Here is a 19,895-nt window from a genome sequence, read left to right on the forward strand (position 1 = left end):
AAAGAAAACTCCTACAAGCTTTAACGTGCTCTGCTGAACGCTGATAGAAGTCACAAGATTGCTCTAATTGCTGATGAGAAAAGGTATTTAGCAGTTTATATTTACTAAAATAATTGCATTTCCATGTTCTGTGTGCTGTGGGAGACCAGATAGAGTGAATGCAGGGTCCTGGGTTTAGTAACAATTTAAATACCTTGGACTGTCTACTTTCCAAAAATGTTCATTTGGGGGTATTTGTATTGTCCTGGCATTTTAGGGCCTCAAGAAATGAGACCACCATGGCCTGTATGCATGCTCACCACGCAAGACTGCGTTGCTGAAGAATAAGCATTTTGCAGCTCGTTTAAAGTTTTCTACACAACATTTAGACAAGCCTGTGAAATACTGGGAGAATATAGTCCGGTCAGATGAGACCAAAATTGAACGCTTTCGATGCCATAATACGCACCATGTTTGGAGGTCAAATTGCACTGCACATCACCCCAAAAACATCATACCAACAGTGAAGTTTGGAGGTGGGAACATCATGGTGTGGGGCTGTTTTTCAGCATACGGTACTGGCAAACCTCGTATCGTTGAAGGATGAATGTAAAAATGTACCAAGACATTCTTAATAAAAAATCTGCTGCCATCCCTCAGGATGATGAAGATGAAACGAGGGTGGACATTTCAGCAAGACAATGATCTAAAACATAAAGCCAAGGAAACTCTCAATTGGTTTCAAAGAAAGAAAATAAAGCTGCTAGAATGGCCAGCCAATCACCTGACTTGAATCCAACAGAAAATCTATGGAAAGAACTAAATATCAGAGTACATAGAGAAGGCTAAAGGAACCTTCAAGATTTGAATACTAAAAGTCTCCTTCTCACCAGTGAGGGTGTGGGTGAACCACAGTTCCGTGTCATATCCGGTGAGTGGAATGCACGCCATGCGGTGCGTTCCAAGCGGCCTTTTTGATAACTGTCTGAAGATTATCCTGTCATTCCCTGCTGATCAGGCTGTGTGGTTTCTACTATGGCGCTTGGAAACACTGGATTTTATGTGAGCCTATGGAGGCAATAAAAAAGGCTGTTTTTTCATCTGACAAATGTGAGTGGTCTGGCTATGTTTTTTAGCAATATATATTAGTAGCAGGATTACACTATTTTATATTTCTTTCCTTTGCACTGCTGTGGAGTCTGGAGTGAGGACAAGGCAGGAGCCAGTAAAGATTTCTTCCCAAAATCCTATATGGTGGAAAGGAGTCCAGGAGGTTTAAAGGGGGTTTGGGATCCCTGTATATCCCAAAAGGTGTAATACTCACCTTTAGATTGTAAGCTCGAAAGAGCAGGGCCCTCGATCCCCTCATGTTTTGCATTGTATTGTTATTGTTCTGTCACATGTTCTGTCCCCCTTTGTAATGTACAGCGCTGAGCGAACTATTGGCGCTTTATAAATACTGTATAATAATAATAATAATATTGGTTTTCTCACTGGTAAATGGTGGAAGCAATTTCCCAGTTTGGACTATCTGATTTTTTCACATATGATTTTTTATTTATATATATATTTTTTATCACTTGGGAATAAGGACTTTCTATTATGTTTTTTTATATATAATTTTTCAAGCGTTTTTTGATTTGGACATTTTTTATTGATTTTATCACTTTCAAGTTTGTATTTGAAGTAAGGTGTTTATTTGCGCTGTTTCTTTGTATTTTCACAAAGATTTGAATACTGTTTGTGTGTGAAGAATGGGTCAAAATCACACTTGATCAATGCATGCGACTAGATTCTCCATACAGGAGGCGTCTTGAAGCTGCCATTACCAACAAAGGATTTAAATACATTTCAGTGAGAGTGTTCAATATTTTTTCCCTGTGTAATTCCAATTTATTACACATAACTTAATTTCTGAACTTATTTGATTTGGTTTCTTTGTATGTATGGATTGCATGGGTTGTTACCGGCATGTGGTGAAAATTTCATGTCAATAACACGTTTAGAAATATATTTACTGAGAAAAATGGTGGTGTGTGCAATACTTATCTTACTCTCTGTATATCCCATAGTTTGGAGACTTTATAACTTTCACACAGAATAAATAATATACACAGATTTGGGTTATTTTTAACAAAGAAATGTAGCATAATACATTTATGAAGAAAGATTAGTTGTTTGCAAGATTTGTTTTTTTTTGTATTTTTTGGTTTATAAAGCAAAAAATAAACAACCCAGCGGTGATTAAATACCAAAAAAAGAAAGCTCTATTTGTGTGATGTAAATTTCATTTGGGTACTGTGTCGCATGACTGAGCAATGCCTGTTAAAGAATAAGTTTACCTTTTAACAAAAAATAATAAATGCACATTTTTTTTGCAGGTAAAAAATGTGAATTTATTATTTTTTGTTTCTGGAGGCTCAAAAGCATTGCACCAGCGATGTGCTGATCGGTGCTGCAATGCTTTAGAGCCATGCAGGTCTCCCTCTGACCTGTCGCTGTATCTGCTTTCCCGTACATCTCGTACAGGCAAGCAGATGCTTACCGTTAGGAAGGCTCAATGAACTACCACAACGTTCCACAGCCCACCTATAGCACCTGTGATTGGTGACTTGTGTCTGTCATAAAGGTGGCTAATAACCCATATCTGCACAGACAGTGAAGGTGAATAGATCCATCTCACACTGACTTTAATGTTCCCCTTGGCACAGCAGGGAAATTACGGTTGGCTGCACTCCTCCTTTGAGAAGTCAGTTTGCAGTAATGTCGGGGCCGTTGTGTAAAAACATGGGGAGCTTTCCACTAAGGAAACCAGCACCACTGCTCTAGTCCCAGTCATGCTTGGATAGCCAGTGGCTGCTTGCTGCTCCTCCTCTATCTGATGACATATAAATACCTGCCTCTGGTTCTCTTGGGTTTTAAAGACTTCTTCAAGGAAAGGTCTCCAGTGTACTATACGGTAGCAAACGTCTCAATTTTTAACACTTGTTTAATTGCTATAGTTCTTGTAACTAAGGTGCAAACAAATTGCAATCAGGTGTGACACAATTGTAGGAAGTAGGTAGTCACACAACCCTGTTCGCTGCCACTGCACCTACACTTCCTTATTGATCCCTTACAAGTGGGCACACTTTTCCTTGCTTTTTAATTTAGAGAACGCAACAGGAGCTCAAAGGTTGGCAAGAACATGATCAAAAGTGATGGCAGGGCATATAAAATTCAGGGTCTGGCTTTGCCCACTAAGCATTATCTTTGACTAACTATTACCTTTGAGTAGACAGATCCTTAAATATGCTTCAGGGTGTGGTTTTGGCCTTCTGCAACAGAAAAAAATGAATTTCATGTCAAGTTAAGAAGTACTGTGTACACCTACCAAATTACTGTGTCAGTTTCTTGGTGACTTACAGGTGAAACTCGAAAAATTAGAATATCGTGCAAAAGTTCATTTATTTCAGTAATGCAACTTAAAAGGTGAAACTAATATATGAGATAGACTCATTACATGCAAAGCAAGATAGTTCAAGCCGTGATTTGTCATAACTGTGACGATTATGGCTTACAGCTCATGAAAACCCCAAATCCACAATCTCAGAAAATTAGAATATTGTGAAAAGGTGCAATATTCTAGGCTCAAAGTGTCCCACTCTAATCAGCTAATTAAGCCATAACACCTGCAAAGTGTTCCTAAGCCTTTAAATGGTCTCTCAGTCTGGTTGAGTAGAAATCACAATCATGGGAAAGACTGCTGACCTGACAGTTGTGCAGAAAACCATCATTGACACCCTCCATAAGGAGGGAGAGCCTCAAAAGGTAATTGCAAAAGAAGTTGCTGTATCAAAGCACATTAATAGAAAGTTATGTGTAAAAGTGTAAAAGAAAAAGGTGCACAAGCAGCAGGGATGACCACAGCCTGGAGAGGATTGTCAGGAAAAGGCCATTCAAAAGTGTTGGGGACTTTCACAAGGAGTGGACTGAGGCTGGAGTCAGTGCATCAAGAGCCACCACACACAGACGGATCCTGGACATGGGCTTTAAATGTCGTATTCCTCTTGTCAAGCCGCTTCTGAACAACAAACAACATCAGAAGCGTCTTACTTGGGCTAAAGAAAAACAGACCTGGTCTGTTGCTCAGTGGTCCAAAGTCCTGTTTTCTGATGAGAGCAACTTTTGCATCTCATTTGGAAACCAAACCAAGCATCCTGGTCTTCCATAACACGTCAGCAGTGCCACAGGCTGATAGCTTCCATGCCACGCTGCATTGAGGCAGTAATTGCTGCAACAGTGGCCCAAACCAAGTACTGAGTACATATGCATGCTTATACTTTTAGAGATCCGATATTGTTCTATGTACAATCCTTGTTTTATTGATTGCATGTAATATTATAATTTTCTGAGATTGTGGATTTGGGGTTTTCATGATCTGTAAGCCATAATCATCACAGTTATGACAAATCACGGCTCGAACTATCTTGCTTTGCATGTAATGAGTCTATCTCATATATTAGTTTCACCTTTTAAGTTGCATTACTGAAATAAGTGAACTTTTGCACGATATTCTAATTTTTCAAGTTTCACCTGTACATGTCCTGACAGGAGATCTCTCTTAAAATGGCATGTAGTAAAGCCCTTAACCTCCCTAGCGGTCTGATTATGTCAGTATTTCTGTGCTCAAAGTGGTACATTATTTTGCATGGAAATGTTTAGGAATACCTCACTGAAATCTGTCCGAACAAGAGTCTAGTAAACATCCCGGGTCTAAAAAAGCTTTTGACCTAAAGGGACGCTTTTTGGACACCATGGACATTTCTCAGTTTCCAGGCAGGAAGAGCAGTAAAAATGCAGGCAGGGCACAGGACAAATCACTCGGGACAAAATGTATGTGAAATGCTTTGATACAGTAATGTTTTACTAAGTGATTTTAGTGTATTTAGTGAATGTCACTTTTTCACATTTTTAAATTTCCCGCCGTTCCGTCCCCGTACGTCCTGACGTCGCAGGGACCGGAACCCAGAAGACGGATGCCTGCATCAGCCGGAGGACATTGCCAGGGACACTGCAGGGGGGACATCGCGGGAGCGAAGGACAAGGTAAGAAAAGAAGAGATCCCAGAGCAGCGCTGAAGGGTATTCCCGTGTGTAGCTTGGAGTTACCGTTTGTGATGCTGAAACTTTACCCCGAGCTAAACTCTGCATTGCAGAGGGAGAGGAAGTCAGAAAGATCTTTCTCCTCTATGGTTTCCTGGATTACTGGGAAGCGATCCGGTTGGATATTGCTCTCCCATGCGACTTTGGTGGCCATCTTGGGTCAGGCAGAGTCTATTAAGACCCTGACTCCCGGGCTTGGTGAGCATTTTGAGAGTGGTCAGGATAGTGACTGCTCACCCATCTGTCAGGGAAAGTGATTAGTGGTAGGGAGAGGTTTCAGACAAGTAGGGGCAGTCAATGGACACACCATCCTTCCTGGAATCCTCCCAATGGGTGCCCACAAGCCAGGCCACATTCCTCCCTCTGAGACAGACTCTGTCAGCAAGCTGCACCCACCCACATGTTGTGCCTACAAAACTGCCACATCTCATCATTGACAAACCCATGTTTTCTAGTTATGCCTTCATTTGTATTTGCGCCATTCTATACTAGGGTTATGCCTCTACAGAGAGATCTGTGTGGTTAGTACTGGAAGGAAGGATCCTTTTCCATCCCAACCATCTGGTTCCAGATGTGGTTTACACTTCTCATTGGCCACCATTACCTACAGATTTCCCCATGCAGGAACACAAGTAACATACCTGCCCCTTTATGAAGGTTATTCTTACTAACAGAGAACCTATGAAGAAATAGTAGATGTTACAACACAGATAAACTGTTTAATTTATGCAATCTCAAAGAATTCCTCAGGGCCTACTGTCAACCTCTCTCAGTGATTGTAACAGCAGGTGTAGGGATTTGTGAGTGTATAGCACCAGCTACGTGTCTCTTATGAATACCTTTAAAAAATAAAAAAATAAAAAAGTCATGCTGGGAATGCAACATCAAACAGCAGTCACCTTGCGCTTTTCTCCACTTTCCGTTTTCATGCTGATCACATACCTCCTAATCATATATTCAAGACCTATGCAAATTTTTTTCTATCAGTGGGCCTCATTAAAAACAGTGATGCCTTCACAGGTGATTTATAAATCCACTCTGAGTACACAAACAGTCGTTTGCTTTTCCTTGCTGTTCAGAGCAGACAGCCATTAAGGCCTGCAACTTCCAGCCATCTATTGTAGCAAGCCATTGTTGTGTTTAGTGTTACTGCAATAAATTGTCATTCTTTCAATTAATGCATGGTCGCTTGCCCTCTGCTACAATACCTGCACAGAAATATCTGTAAAAGAGACAAGTCTGTGGGTTGCCTTTGTAACGTGCTTACTTCTGCCTTTTGTGCATTTCCATTATGGGTCACTGAACAAAATTCAAATGCTATTAAATCGTTAAAGGAAGCTACCAAACTTTGGGGAAAAAGAACACAGATGGTGGGTGGTTTCACCTCCTTGCAACCCCAATACATCTTTGTGCTTGGAACTAAACTTTAAATGAAAAACAGTTTCATCCGCCTGTCCAAGTCCCCTCTTTTCTGAGCCTCCAGCTGTTATTTTGTTTAATCTCATTCAAGCATTGAAATGTCTCCCTGGCTTCGTCTGACCTTCTCTTGTGTCCATAAAACAGGCTGGTTGAAAACAGACATAAGGCCGCCCAAGGATACAAGGATATTTTATGGGATATGTCCTGAGAGGGCAGCAGTCGAATGTTTCACACTCCAGAGCTGTGATGGATCTTGGATTGACTTAAGCCTTTTAGAAATCATCCAGCACAATGTGTTTGGAAAATGATGTGTTTTCTTAGGCAAAAAGCAGAATGAAAGGCGCTTAGATGTAAGAGAAAGCAAAATAAATTTGCGCATACCACAGATGTTAAACATCCATCATTGATACCCAAATGTGGCATGTATCGATAAATAGGTAGATGGATTCCTACCAACTTGAAAACCGTTCTCATAATAAAGCTCAGAAGAATAAATTACCCTAACTATGTGAAACTCAGTAAAATGTAAGATAATGGAGCAGACTAAACCTTGAGACAACAAGGCTCAGCCCCAAGCCATTTAGGGAACATTCACACTTGCCAATGTACCCAACTATGATTAGATGCAAGAACCCCAGGATTCCTGGCAATAAGCTGCCTCAAGAAAAGCAAGGGAAGGCTGCAGGCTCCCGCAGCCTATCGCAGCCACTCGCAAGTGATCGCTCATGCAATGATCACCCCGAGTGATCGGCCCTAGATGCAGACAGCATGAATTTGCTTTGTGGGTGGCTCTGTCGACACCCTCCCATCCGACATTCTTTGATTGAAATTCAAGGAGGCTGGGCAGAAAATTGTGTGCTGAACAGTGGCTGTAGCTGATCAGATGCAGCCACTATTAAAGTGGTATTAATCCAAAAATAGAATATATAGTGGGTAAAATAAGTATTGACCATTTTTCTCAGTAAATATGTTTCTAAAGGTGCTACTGACATGACATTTTCATCACATGTCGGTAAGAACCCATACAATCCATACATACAAAGAAACCAAAATAAATTAGTTCAGAAATGATGTTATGTGTAATAAATTGGAATGACACAGGGAAAAAGTATTGAGCACATGAAGAAAGGGAGATTCAAAAAGGCATGGAAAGCCAAGACACCAGCTGAAATCTATCAGTAATTAGAAAGCAATCCTGCCCCCTTCAGTGCAAATTAATATCAGCTGGTTCACTCTCAACTGCTGGTCTATGAAAAGGTGTCTCATTACCAAGGTGTCACATAAAAAGCAAAGAGCACTCTCAAGACTTTCGCAAACTTATTTTTGCCAAACATGGTGATGGTATTGGTTACAGAAGGATGTCTAAACTTCTGTTCTGAATGTTCCAGTGAACACTGTTGGGGCCATAATGGTGATGTGAAAATGGTGACGTGTTCAATACTTATTTTACCCACTGTATTTTGCTTTCACCAATCCTTAGATGTGATGGTGTCATTTGTTTTTTTGTTTATTTTTAGTCTTCTTTCCCTTTGTTTTCACCTGATAATCAGGCCTGTAACACACCGCTTGTATTAGAGTACCCCTACTCTAGAAGAAGGAGCACAGACACACAGCAAACAGTAGCATTTTCAGTCTGGGGGGGAGTGTTAGGTGTACTAGCTGACTTAGGTACACTAACACATTGAAGCCAAACTCCATTTCACATGGCAGTTACAGCAACAGTTTTTTTTTTCTTTTGGGATATAGGTTTTACATGAATAAATAAAAGCTTATCATTGTAAGCACCCCTGTCAGTGGTAAATGGTTTGTCTCAACGCTCTCAACTGCTTCAGTTGCAGGAAAGCTTGTTCTGCTGAAAAGCAACAGACTTACTGGCAAGATCACCAGGTGAAAATAAAAGAAAGAAAGCCTAAAAAAGAAAACTAATCACATGGATCATGCCTGCACTATGTGTGTTAGCACAGCTGCTTTTAATCTACCCCAGGGGTGTATGTGACATGTTGAGAATGCAGGACATTTTGGAGACATGTTCACCCATAAAACATAACATGTATGGAAAAAACCTTCATGGCAGGGTCATCAGGTACTATTTTATTCAAAGATTTAAAACAATTGGAAACAATTTTTTAAATTACAGTAGCATGTTAAATCTTACTTAAAGAAGAACTCCAGGATAAGCAAAAAAATCACCCATTAGTACACCCCCCTACACAAAACACTAAACAGTTAATAACATTTTCAAAATCCTTACCATTTCGGAGGAATGTCTAAGTGAATTTTTATGACCTCATCTCTGTAATTCAAAAGATAACAGCAACTGTTGTGCCAAGAAGGGAGTGTAACAACAGGGATGACATAATATCCTCTCCTCACTCTGCAGTAAAAGGAAATTACAGTTCCCATCAACCACAGGGAAGTGTAGTGAATGTGTGTGGGTACACTAGGCCTGTACATGTTGAATGTACACAAATACACTGTATACAAATACAGTGTTTTGCAAAATTCGAAACGATATTCTATGTTTGTGTTTGAACCACCTTTACAACATCCACTAAACCCTAAGGCAGAGGTCTCCAAACTTTCTAAACAAAGGGCCAGTTTACTCTCCTACAGGCTATAGGGGAGGCGAACTGAGGCCAGCAGGGATAGATATTTTCTTGGTATCAGTGGAAGTAAACAATGCCCCATCTTTGGTATTAGGGAGAGGAATAGTGCCCCATCATGGCATTGGTAGGAGGATTAGTGCCCCATTGCTGGTTTCAGTGGCAGGAATTATGCCCCATTGTTGAAGTCAGTGGGCAGAGTAATGTCCCCTTTCAGTGAGATGAATAGCGCCCCAAGGGCCAGATAGGTCCATTTATCAAGAAAATTTTTCCTTGGGACTTTAATGCAGCAATACACAACGTCTATCATAAAAGCCTCATATTTTATTGTACAAAGCATAAAAAGGTATATATGTAGTATATATACATTAAAACCACCACAGAAACAACATGACCTCTGAAAATAATGCAGAGAGATACTATATATTTTATTCAGCTGATGCATCCCCTTTGATTATAGGTCTTTGCTCTGAGGGTTTGCATACTGGGACCCCCGGCAGTCAAGTATAGTGACTAGAGATGAGCAAATTATTCAAAAATTCGATTCGGCTGATTCGCCGAATTTGCGGGAGAAATTCGATTCGATGCGAATTTATTCGCCGCGAATTTAACTTATTTAAAGGGTTTCTAGGCTTCAGAGAGCCTTTATATTAGTGCAGAACACTGTACCTTTAATTTAAATGCCCTTGGAGTCTGCTGGGGAAGAGAAATAATACTGTCAGTCAGTATGACATGCAGATGAGTGCCGTCGATCTAAGAATCACCGCACACTTCACTCATTTGGGCAGTCACGGGGCACGACGAAGAAGAAGAAGAAGAAGAATGAAAAGAAGAATGAAAAGAAGAAGAAGAAGAATGAAAAGAAGAAGAAGAAGAATGAAAAGAAGAATGAAAAGAAGAAGAAGAAGAATGAAAAGAAGAAGAAGAATGAAAAGAAGAATGAGAAGAAGAATGAAAAGAAGAATGAGAAGAATGAAAAGAAGAATGAAAAGAAGAAGAAGAAGAATGAGAAGAAGAAGAAGAAGAGTGAAAAGAAGAAGAAGAAGAATGAAAAGAAGAATGAAAAGAAGAAGAAGAAGAATGAAAAGAAGAAGAAGAAGAATGAAAAGAAGAATGAAAAGAAGAAGAAGAAGAATGAAAAGAAGAAGAAGAAGAAGAATGAAAAGAAGAATGAAAAGAAGAAGAAGAAGAATGAAAAGAAGAAGAAGAAGAATGAAAAGAAGAATGAAAAGAAGAAGAATGAAAAGAAGAAGAAGAAGAAGAATGAAAAGAAGAATGAAAAGAAGAAGAAGAATGAAAAGAAGAAGAAGAAGAATGAAAAGAAGAAGAAGAAGAAGAATGAAAAGAAGAATGAGAAGAATGAAAAGAAGAATGAAAAGAAGAAGAAGAAGAATGAAAAGAAGAATGAGAAGAAGAATGAAAAGAAGAATGAAAAGAAGAATGAAAAGAAGAAGAAGAAGAATGAAAAGAAGAAGAAGAAGAAGAATGAAAAGAAGAAGAAGAATGAAAAGAAGAAGAAGAAGAATGAAAAGAAGAATGAAAAGAAGAAGAAGAAGAATGAAAAGAAGAAGAAGAAGAATGAAAAGAAGAATGAAAAGAAGAAGAAGAAGAATGAAAAGAAGAAGAAGAAGAATGAAAAGAAGAATGAAAAGAAGAAGAAGAAGAATGAAAAGAAGAAGAAGAAGAAGAATGAAAAGAAGAATGAAAAGAAGAAGAAGAAGAATGAAAAGAAGAAGAATGAAAAGAAGAAGAAGAATGAAAAGAAGAAGAAGAAGAATGAAAAGAAGAATGAAAAGAAGTAGAAGAAGAATGAAAAGAAGAAGAAGAAGAATGAAAAGAAGAAGAATGAAAAGAAGAAGAAGAATGAAAAGAAGAAGAAGAAGAATGAAAAGAAGAATGAAAAGAAGTAGAAGAAGAATGAAAAGAAGAAGAAGAAGAATGAAAAGAAGAATGAAAAGAAGAAGAAGAAGAAGAATGAAAAGAAGAAGAAGAATGAAAAGAAGAAGAATTAAAGTACAGCAAAAAGTGTATCTGCAGAGAGCTCCGCTATTTCTGACAGTTCTCTGACAGTTCCTTCACATTTACAGCGGTTGAAACATTGTATCTATTTATTTCCGAATAAAAACATCTGTATCCTAAGTGGAAACAAATAGATACAATGTTTCAACCGCTGTAAATGAACTGTCAGAACTGTCAGAAATAGCGGAGCTCTCTGCAGTGACACTTTTGCCGGCTGATCGGGAAAAATTTGATTCGTGCACCCGAAGTTTGCTAAAATTCGGATTCGATGCGAATCGAATTTTTCCTGATATTCGAAACGAATTCCACTTCGCCAGGTTCGATTCGCTCATCTCTAATAGTGACCCTTTGTGGGCTTATCTGTGGGGACATGTGGCCTAGTGGATGCCCTCTGGCAACCTGGAACACTGTCTCCTAAATGCAATTTTGGGTGCTTCTAAGTTTTCTGAATAAAACTGTACTATTGTGTTTGAATTTTCATTTTTTTTTCGTTATTATTTGATGTTATTCATTTTTTAGAAATGTCCCTGTTTCCCTCTGATGAAGATTGTGAATTTCAATTGAAATGCGTTGTACAATAAAATATGAGGATTTTATGATGGCAATGGGAGAATTTTTTTGCTTAATGTACAATTGTGCAGGTAGCAGCCATTTGCTCTCACCTGTACGTTAATGTTTCATTTAGTTACAATATAGTAACTCCGCAACAAAAATAAGTGATTGTGAACATTTTTTGAGAACAGAGAGTGATTGAGAGTCCAGTAACAGCATGAAAGGGGCTATATTGTTCATTCTGTATAGGTTTCAGAATTTTCAAAATCTCTAGAGCCATGTATGTTGTCAAGTCTGATTTCTATGATACTGGAATAAAATTTAGTTTAAAAAAAAAACTTTTAAAAAAAGCTTCTATGCACATGCACCAATATAATTAAATTTCCATATTTCTGTATTATATATTTTTCTTAAACTCCAAGGTGTACAGGTAGTCTCTTATCTGAGAATGAAAAAACTAGAAATGCAAACCTTTATACTGAAGGACATGTGCCATCTGAAGGAGATTACAAAATAAATGGAGGCGACTAGTACATTCAATCAATAGACATCCTGCAATAAAAATGCTGGAGTCTAGTGCCCAACTCCATTTCCAAAAATTCTGTGCATTAAGCGAGACAGAAGAAAACTGGCCCAAACCACACAGGAAAAGAAGCCCACAGTTTTCTTGGAATATGACAGCACTTCAAATCCAGTCCACTTCAGAAGTGCACGTTAAGGGAAATAATTTTGCTGATACCACGAAAAAAAAAATGTGTCGGAGAGTTGAAACTATTTCTGTGATAATGAAAGACATGTCAGACAAAGATCTGCAATGCTAGTGGCTAGATAGATTGCATTTAATCACATATTTCTCTAATGCTGCCAGAATACAATTTGCCAAAAGACAAATCTCATAGTTTTAAGAAAACTAGTCTGATCTGGAGCTGTAGGCTCAGTGCTATCGTTAAACCTTCCTTTTTCTCATGGATGCGCGATGAGCAGAATCACAATGTTTGCACATTCCCCTGAGTACAATAGTATCCCACATATCCCCCTGAGGTTTTATGTGTGAAAAAATATCTCTAGAACCTGCTGGATTCCCCTCGATCCAATCACATGGGGATGCCATGGCTTGACATCATCTTTGTACACGTCAATAATTAGTATGTAGAACATAATAGTGCTTTCCCAGGATTTAAAGTGATTGTAAACCTCAGACATGAAATATAAACAGAGCATATTCCTCTATAGTGTGTACTTGTCTCAGGAGCACTAAGTGTCATTTCTGTCTACTGCTTCGTTCCTCTGATATCAGCATGAATCACTTCTAACAAGTTTTCCTGATACCAAGAGAAAAGAGGTGGCAGTGAAGGGATCTCCAACAGAGACAGCCTGTGATTGGCAGCCTCTGCTCTGTTTCTGTGTGCTGTTTGAAGGGGGTGTGTCCCTTCCCTCCAACCAGCTTTCAGAGATCTCCTCACTGAGCTCTGCAGTATGTAACTTCAACTCTCCCTCCCCTGTTTTCTGAAAGCTCAGACAAGTTTTTATAAATTCTGGACTATGAACGGATGTAGATAACAGAAGACTGCAGATAAACATGTATGGCTTATGTAGTAGGATTTGTTTAATCTATGTGTATCACCTGAGGCCAGTCACTTAACTTCAGTTTCAGTGGTATAACTAATTATGTCAGGGTCCCCCATGAGCTGCCACCATGTGCCACTCTAAAGCTGGCCACAAATGTCACATTGTTAGTACAATCTCCTTTAGAATTACCAATAACCATGTAGTGCAAGGTCTTCCTTGGACTATTGTACTATAGTTGTTGGTAAATGTGAACAAGATTGTTTCACCACGTTGTAACATGCATGGCCAGCTTTAGTTTTAACAAGAATTCACCAAGCTGAGATGTGCCATTGTCACACTCCAGAGCAGATCTGCACATCAAATCTGTTTGAAGTCAGAAGAAGTACACTTATGTGTACCCCTGCTTGGTCATGTTCAAACCTAACTGGACTTTTAGTTTAAATCTACTATATACAATCCAGAAGAATCAAACATAAAAGGTGTTCAAAGTTTTTTTTCAGTTTGTTTTCTTTAGAAAGCAGAATGAGGCCCCATTCACACCTTAGCATTTTGTAGCTTGAAGCTCTCAACACGCTCCGGGAGGAAAAACAAATCAATGCATCTCTATGATGATAGCCCACATCTCCACTCAAAAGCTCAAAAAAGTTTTGAAGCTACTTTTGTAGCTAGAATTTGGCAGATCGGTGCATTTTTAAGCTTTTTTCAAATAGAAATGCACAAATCATGGGTTTATGCGCATTCGTGCATGTTTTGTTATGCATTCAGGCACAGTTGAGCTTTAAAATCAGTCCAGTTGTAAATACTGGTTAACATTGTTCATCAATCCCGGAACAAAGTAGCAGCATCTCCAAACACAATTCATTATTTTCCCACTAGTCTTGTCTCACAAACAGCATACACATTTTGGTCCAAGTAAGCCTATACAAATAAACTCTGTTAAAAGAACATAAACATGTAAAATAAGTACGTTTGACCCCTTGCTGCCACCTGTACTCGTATATGCGGCCAAGAGCCCTAGATCTTATATTAACTATCAGGACCAGTTCCTGATCACCTGATCGCTGTCATAGCCTCTGATTGGTTATCACAGTGACCAATCACTGTTCAGTCTGCCCGTGTCTTCTTTGATACATTGTATCTTTCTCTCCATGCTAGAGGAGACAATTGCAAACAAACAAAAATGTGTGTGTATAAAAAAAGAAAAAAAAGCTATATCAAGGTTTGTTCTAGGCCAGAGTCAAAGGTCAAGGTCACTATATTTCAGGTAGGAATTGAAAAAACATTTTTTTTTAAAATTAGTATCAGTGTGTTTTAGGTAGGATAAAAATAAAGCAAAATGCTGGGCCCTACTGCAAACAACAAATAACATATGCATATGTGGTATTGCTGTGCTCATCAGGAGCAGGAACATTTATTTTTGGTTGTTCTTAGGTGGTAACTTTTGGTAATAGCAAGAAATATACAGCTAACTTTTAAAAACATTTATGTGATTTCCATCTTCCACCACCCTCTCCAGTCTGTTTAAAGGCCCAGCGCTTCAAAACATCACTACACAGTGCCAGAGGCTGCGTAATAGTATAATATTATTATACTGTATATAATATGCGAGTGATGGTGAACGCTCATTGGTCAGTACTGGCCGCATGACCACAATGACCAATGCGATTCCCTTTCAGTTTTCTTTCTTCTGGGGCAGTGTACTGAAATAAGGAAGAGATTCTTATTGGCTAGCATGGTCATGTGTCCAGTGCTGACCAATTAGCGCTCGCTATTGTGAGCAACATGATGTTATACAATCTTCATTGCTGTTTGGTGAAGTTTTAAGGCGCCGGACATTATACAAGCTTGAGAGGGCATTGGAACATGGGGATCACATAAGTTGAACTCACCCTAAAATGCTTTCTGACTCACTGACTTGGAACAATTGTGTAGATCAGCAGTTTGTATTTCACTCAAACTTATTACAATGCATGGTTTTTTGGAGTCAGTAACTGGAATGCATTGAATCCAGGGAAAGGTAGGGAACTAGCATTCTTAGAAGAAGGTAAGTGAGGACATCCCCTGTACTTCTGTCAGTATAGATTTCTTTTACAGTGATAAGTTTTTAGTCCTAGTCTAATATGGCTATGGTTTTCTTGACTTCCCAGAGACTAAGGCAGGCCATACATTATACTTTTTTTTCATTTAATCAAAAAAGAAAAAAAAAGTGCTGATTCATCCATCCACACATTCGAAGTGAATGTGGGAATCACTCCTGCAGCACTATTGTGTTCTGCCAGCGGGGAGCCTTCCCCTCCAGCAGAATACAATGTTCAGTGTTGGGAAAAACACAACAGGCCATTTGTACACAAGTTGATTGATAGATCAACTTGTGTACAACCCGGGGGCCCATACATGGATCAAAGTCCAGTCAATCCATATATGACTGGCTTAACATTCAAGTCTTAGTAGAGGTGTTAGTCTAAGATCTGAGTACTTCACTTTTTTGCAGTGTATCCAAATACAAATTACAGACATATGCCAGTAACCATCCTATGTCCCATTTTTTGCTATATGAATTCTGGTCATAGTTCCACTTAAAGGTTTCTACTTTAATCTTTAAATGGAACCTGGCTTCATACTTATTTAAAAAAAGAAGGAGCTCTGGGTAAAAATAAAACACTGTAAAAAGCAGCATACTTTTTTTTCCCCTGCCATTAAAGCAAAATGTGTTCATAAAGATAACTGATTCCTTGTATTGGCAGAGGTTGGTGAACTCACAATGGGAGTGATGTAATAAGGCACCCTTTCACATGACTGGGCTGGAAACCTTTCTGCATTTTGGCCTATTTGATAATGCACACTTTTGTGTTCTTGGTAACAACCTTTTACTAAAAATTACAGGAATGCTCAGTTTCTGCACTAAGTGACTTATTCCATTCTTCTTGCTATACCATCTAATAGCACCATTCATAGAGGTTGTTGTGAACTCTTTGCAGCTCCCTTTCCCATGTCATGGCTCTAGCTATCCCTAGATAGCAGCTGTAAAACTCAGTGTAAAAATCTAAATTGCCTCCTTTCCCTTTAGTGTCTTTCATTCCCCATTGGTTGCAATTATGCATTTGTTCTATTGGCTGACCTCAATTGTTCTAGCCAATCAAGTTAATGTCACTACATTCGACTAAGACTTGTGATTCCTAGTGATTCCTAAAGATCTTTGACATGTAAAAGGAGTAATAAAGAGCTTACTATAGCTTCCATACTCAGATAAGTGTTTGATAGGACAGAAAGAAGAATGGCATGGTTCATAATCATATGGAAGGCCAGATTGTGGAAAATGGACATTGTAAGAGAACACTGGGAAAAACATGACCACTGCAGACACATCTGTAGAACAAATGACTGGAAATTCTGCATAAGAACGTTGATTACTCTGTCTAGTCTTTGAAATAATTTAGTCCCAGACTGGCACAAACCTTAAATAACATCAATAAAATTTTCAGTGAGAAAATAAAGATTGAAAAAAAAATTCAAGTGACCACCAACCCTCCCAATAAAGTCCTCAGTGCAAAAACACAATATACTTCAGCACAAAAGGCAGATGGTGCAAGGTCCATTCATACAGAAACTGCCTGTCCTTGCAGGTTTTCTTTTTGTAGCATCTCAGCACAGACTTTGCAGGTATGGTATCTACCCCTGGAATACAATGCCTTTCAGACACCAACATGAGTTTTGCAATGACTTTTTAAGATGTTTTGGGTATTTTAAGACATTTAAAAAATAACCAAGTTTTCAATAATGCATATCGTCTTAAAATATAAAATAAAAAATCCAAACTTACAGCAGTACATACAGCAGTGTAGATATGTCATGTTTTGTCTTACATAGTTAGTCTGGCTGAAAAAAGACAAAAGTCCATCCAGTTCAACCATTAAAAAAAAAAAAGTTATAATCCTATACCCACATTTGATCCAGTGGAAGTAAAAAACCCCCAAAAAAACAGCAAATTTGCTCCTGCAGGAGGAAACGTTCCTTCCTGATCCCCTGAGAGACAATCAGATATTCCCTGGATCAACTTTACCTATAAATGTTAGTATCCAGCAGGGGCGGACTAACAACTCATGGGGCCCCCGGGCAATAGGGGATCATGGGGCCCCTGTGTCCTTTCCCAAACTCAAAAAAGTCTATGAAAAAGGTACCAGGGGCATCTCATGGGGCCCCCTACTGACCCTGGGCCCTCGAGCAGTGCCCGAGTTTCCAAATGGTCAGTCCGCCCCTGGTATCCAGTTATATTCTGTGTATCCAAGAAAGAATCCAGGGCTTTTTGAAAGCAATCCACTGAGCTGGCCAGAACCAACTCTTGAGGGAGTCTATTCCACATTTTCACAGCTCTCACTGTGAAGAAACCTTTCTGTGTTTGGAGATTACATTTCTTTTCCTGCAGATGTAAAGAGTGCCCCCTTGTCCTCTGTGATGACCTCAGGGTGAATAGCTTTACACCGAGTTCACTATATGAACCACTGATGTATTTATACATGTTGATCATATCCCCCTTTAATCTCCTCTTCTCAAGAGAGAATAAATTCAGTTCCTCCAATCTTTCCTCATAGCTGATCTCCTCCATGCCTCTTATCAGTTTGGTTGCTCTTCTCTGCACTTTCTCCAGTTCCCCAATGTTCTTTTTGTGAATTTGTGCCCAAAACTGAACTGCATATTCCAGATGAGGTCTTACTAATGATTTGTACAGGAGTAATATGATATATCTCTCTCTGGAGTCCATACCTCTTTTAATGCAAGAGAGGATTTTGCTCGCTTTAGAAACCGCAGCTTGGCATTGCATGCTATTATTATTCTTGTGATCTACCAGAACTCCCAGATCCTTCTCCACCATTGATTCCCCCAATTGTACTCCCCCTAGTATGTATGATGCATGCATATTCTTAGCCCCCCAAAAGCATAACTTTACATTTGTACTTGTTACTGAAATACTTTGCAGTTTTCCTACACTTGATGACCAAACCAGCAATATCCATTGCTTTGATGTGCCCAACACCCCGGTGAGCTGTATGAAGGTTATCATTTCAGATCTACAATTACAGTTTAGTACCTTGATATCAGAAGGCATCGCTAATTCAGAGTGAATGATGCACCAACCAGATCTTTCTAAGTTTCTAAGCACTTATTTTTTCCAGTAGACAATTCAGTCTCATGCAGCAACTTTACTGTTTTAAAAATGTTATCCTTCTGTGTTTCTTTATATAAGGTTTGTACTAGTCTGGGATGAAATGATCTCAAAGACTAGACAGAGTAATCGACTTTCTCATCCAGAATTTCCAGACTGCCAACTGCTCTACAGATGTGTCTGCGGTGGTCATATTTCCGAGGGAATATGTGTCAATCAAGTCATAATTCTGTAGATGCAACAACATTCTTTTTAGTTTTGTAGGAAGCTGGCCAATGGGTCCTGCGGGAATAGCCTGTAGTGTTTAAACTGCACCTTTATTTTGGCTCCATTGATGCATTGGTGGAATTTCTTTGTTTTAAACACAGATGCTTGCAGTTGTTTTTTCAGGCTGTGAATGAAACGGTTATGGACCTAAGGCTCTTGATGCTTAAAGGACAGGTTCAATTTAGAACTAAAGTAACACTAAGCTCTGGTTTAAAATATCTTCTTGGCTCAAAAAATACCTTCAGTAGCTCACAGCCTTTTCCAAACACCCCCAAATCTTTTTTATTTGCTGCTGCAATCCAACTTCCTATTAGAGGGTGGCTACATTGATCCTTTATGATTCCATTTGAATGGAAGAGCATAGCCACCCTCTCTTTCAAACCCTCAAGAGGGACCAGGCACTATGGATAATGGGAAGACCCCTGTGCATAACAGCAGTGACATGGTCCCGCAACTAACGTGCACTGATTGTTCCAAACGGAAGTGAGGCGGAAAAAGAAGAGGTTTGGGAGCTCACAGAGGATGTCATAAGGATGCAGAAACACACACTCAGAAAGGAATTATTGAAAAATAGATTAAAGGGCCATTCAGTAGTGTATGTATGGATTACTTTTGAAAAATAAGGATATAGTTTAGTGTCACTTTAAATCTTGCCAAGCTTTTTCTCTAACCATTTTTAAATTTAAACCCCCCCACCCAGGTGCTTACCTACCTCTTTCTGATGGTGATACCCTCTTCAGGTTTAGAAACATTTTCAGCATTGTCCACACCTGCATAGTAACTTCTCATAGTCTTGAATGGACCACTACTCCAGTAAGGTAAGGGTACAACCTATTCACGTTTATGGGAAGTCACTGCAGTGGCAAAAACATTTCTGAACTGATCATGAAAATGTAACACACTGCACCGTTACTGTTTGCAGTATGTTGATTAACCACAAGATGGCGGTGTTCAACAGTTTAGCAATCACAGACTTGCGTTTAGCCAGGTATTGTTGAACTTGTATGCTGAAGGCAGGACTGTTGTGTATGGACATATTACAAACAGACTACATTTCCCAGAGGAGATGGTGAAATGGGCAGGAGCCTTTTAAAAAAAAATATCAAGATATTGGATGAAGCGCTCTGCTATAATAATGCTAAAAAAACCAAAATTTTATACACAAATGTAAAAGTGACTAAT

At 39.1% G+C, this 19,895-nt stretch overlaps 1 protein-coding gene across 3 annotated transcripts in view; it reads right to left on the reverse strand.

Moving 5' to 3' along the window:
* The window catches only part of SERPINF1 (serpin family F member 1), a 108,770-nt gene that overhangs the window by 75,298 nt on the left and 13,577 nt on the right, over positions 1-19,895 (reverse strand). The window contains exons 1-2 of one of the 3 annotated variants that reach the window (XM_089657756.1): positions 5,765-5,783; positions 3,247-3,296 (exon numbers count right to left, since the gene is read on the reverse strand). The exons of 1 other annotated variant lie outside the window; for it this stretch is intronic. The gene's annotated coding sequence lies outside the window, so the exon portion shown is untranslated. Of the gene's footprint in view, positions 1-3,246; positions 3,297-5,764; positions 5,784-19,895 lie in introns of those variants that run through there. One more of the 3 variants, XM_089657747.1, reaches the window with a different exon arrangement.

This window comes from Staurois parvus, unplaced genomic scaffold (assembly GCF_062004578.1).
Source record: "Staurois parvus isolate SC_StPar_1 unplaced genomic scaffold, SC_StPar_1.0 ptg000029l, whole genome shotgun sequence".
Classification (NCBI taxonomy): domain Eukaryota; kingdom Metazoa; phylum Chordata; class Amphibia; order Anura; family Ranidae; genus Staurois; species Staurois parvus.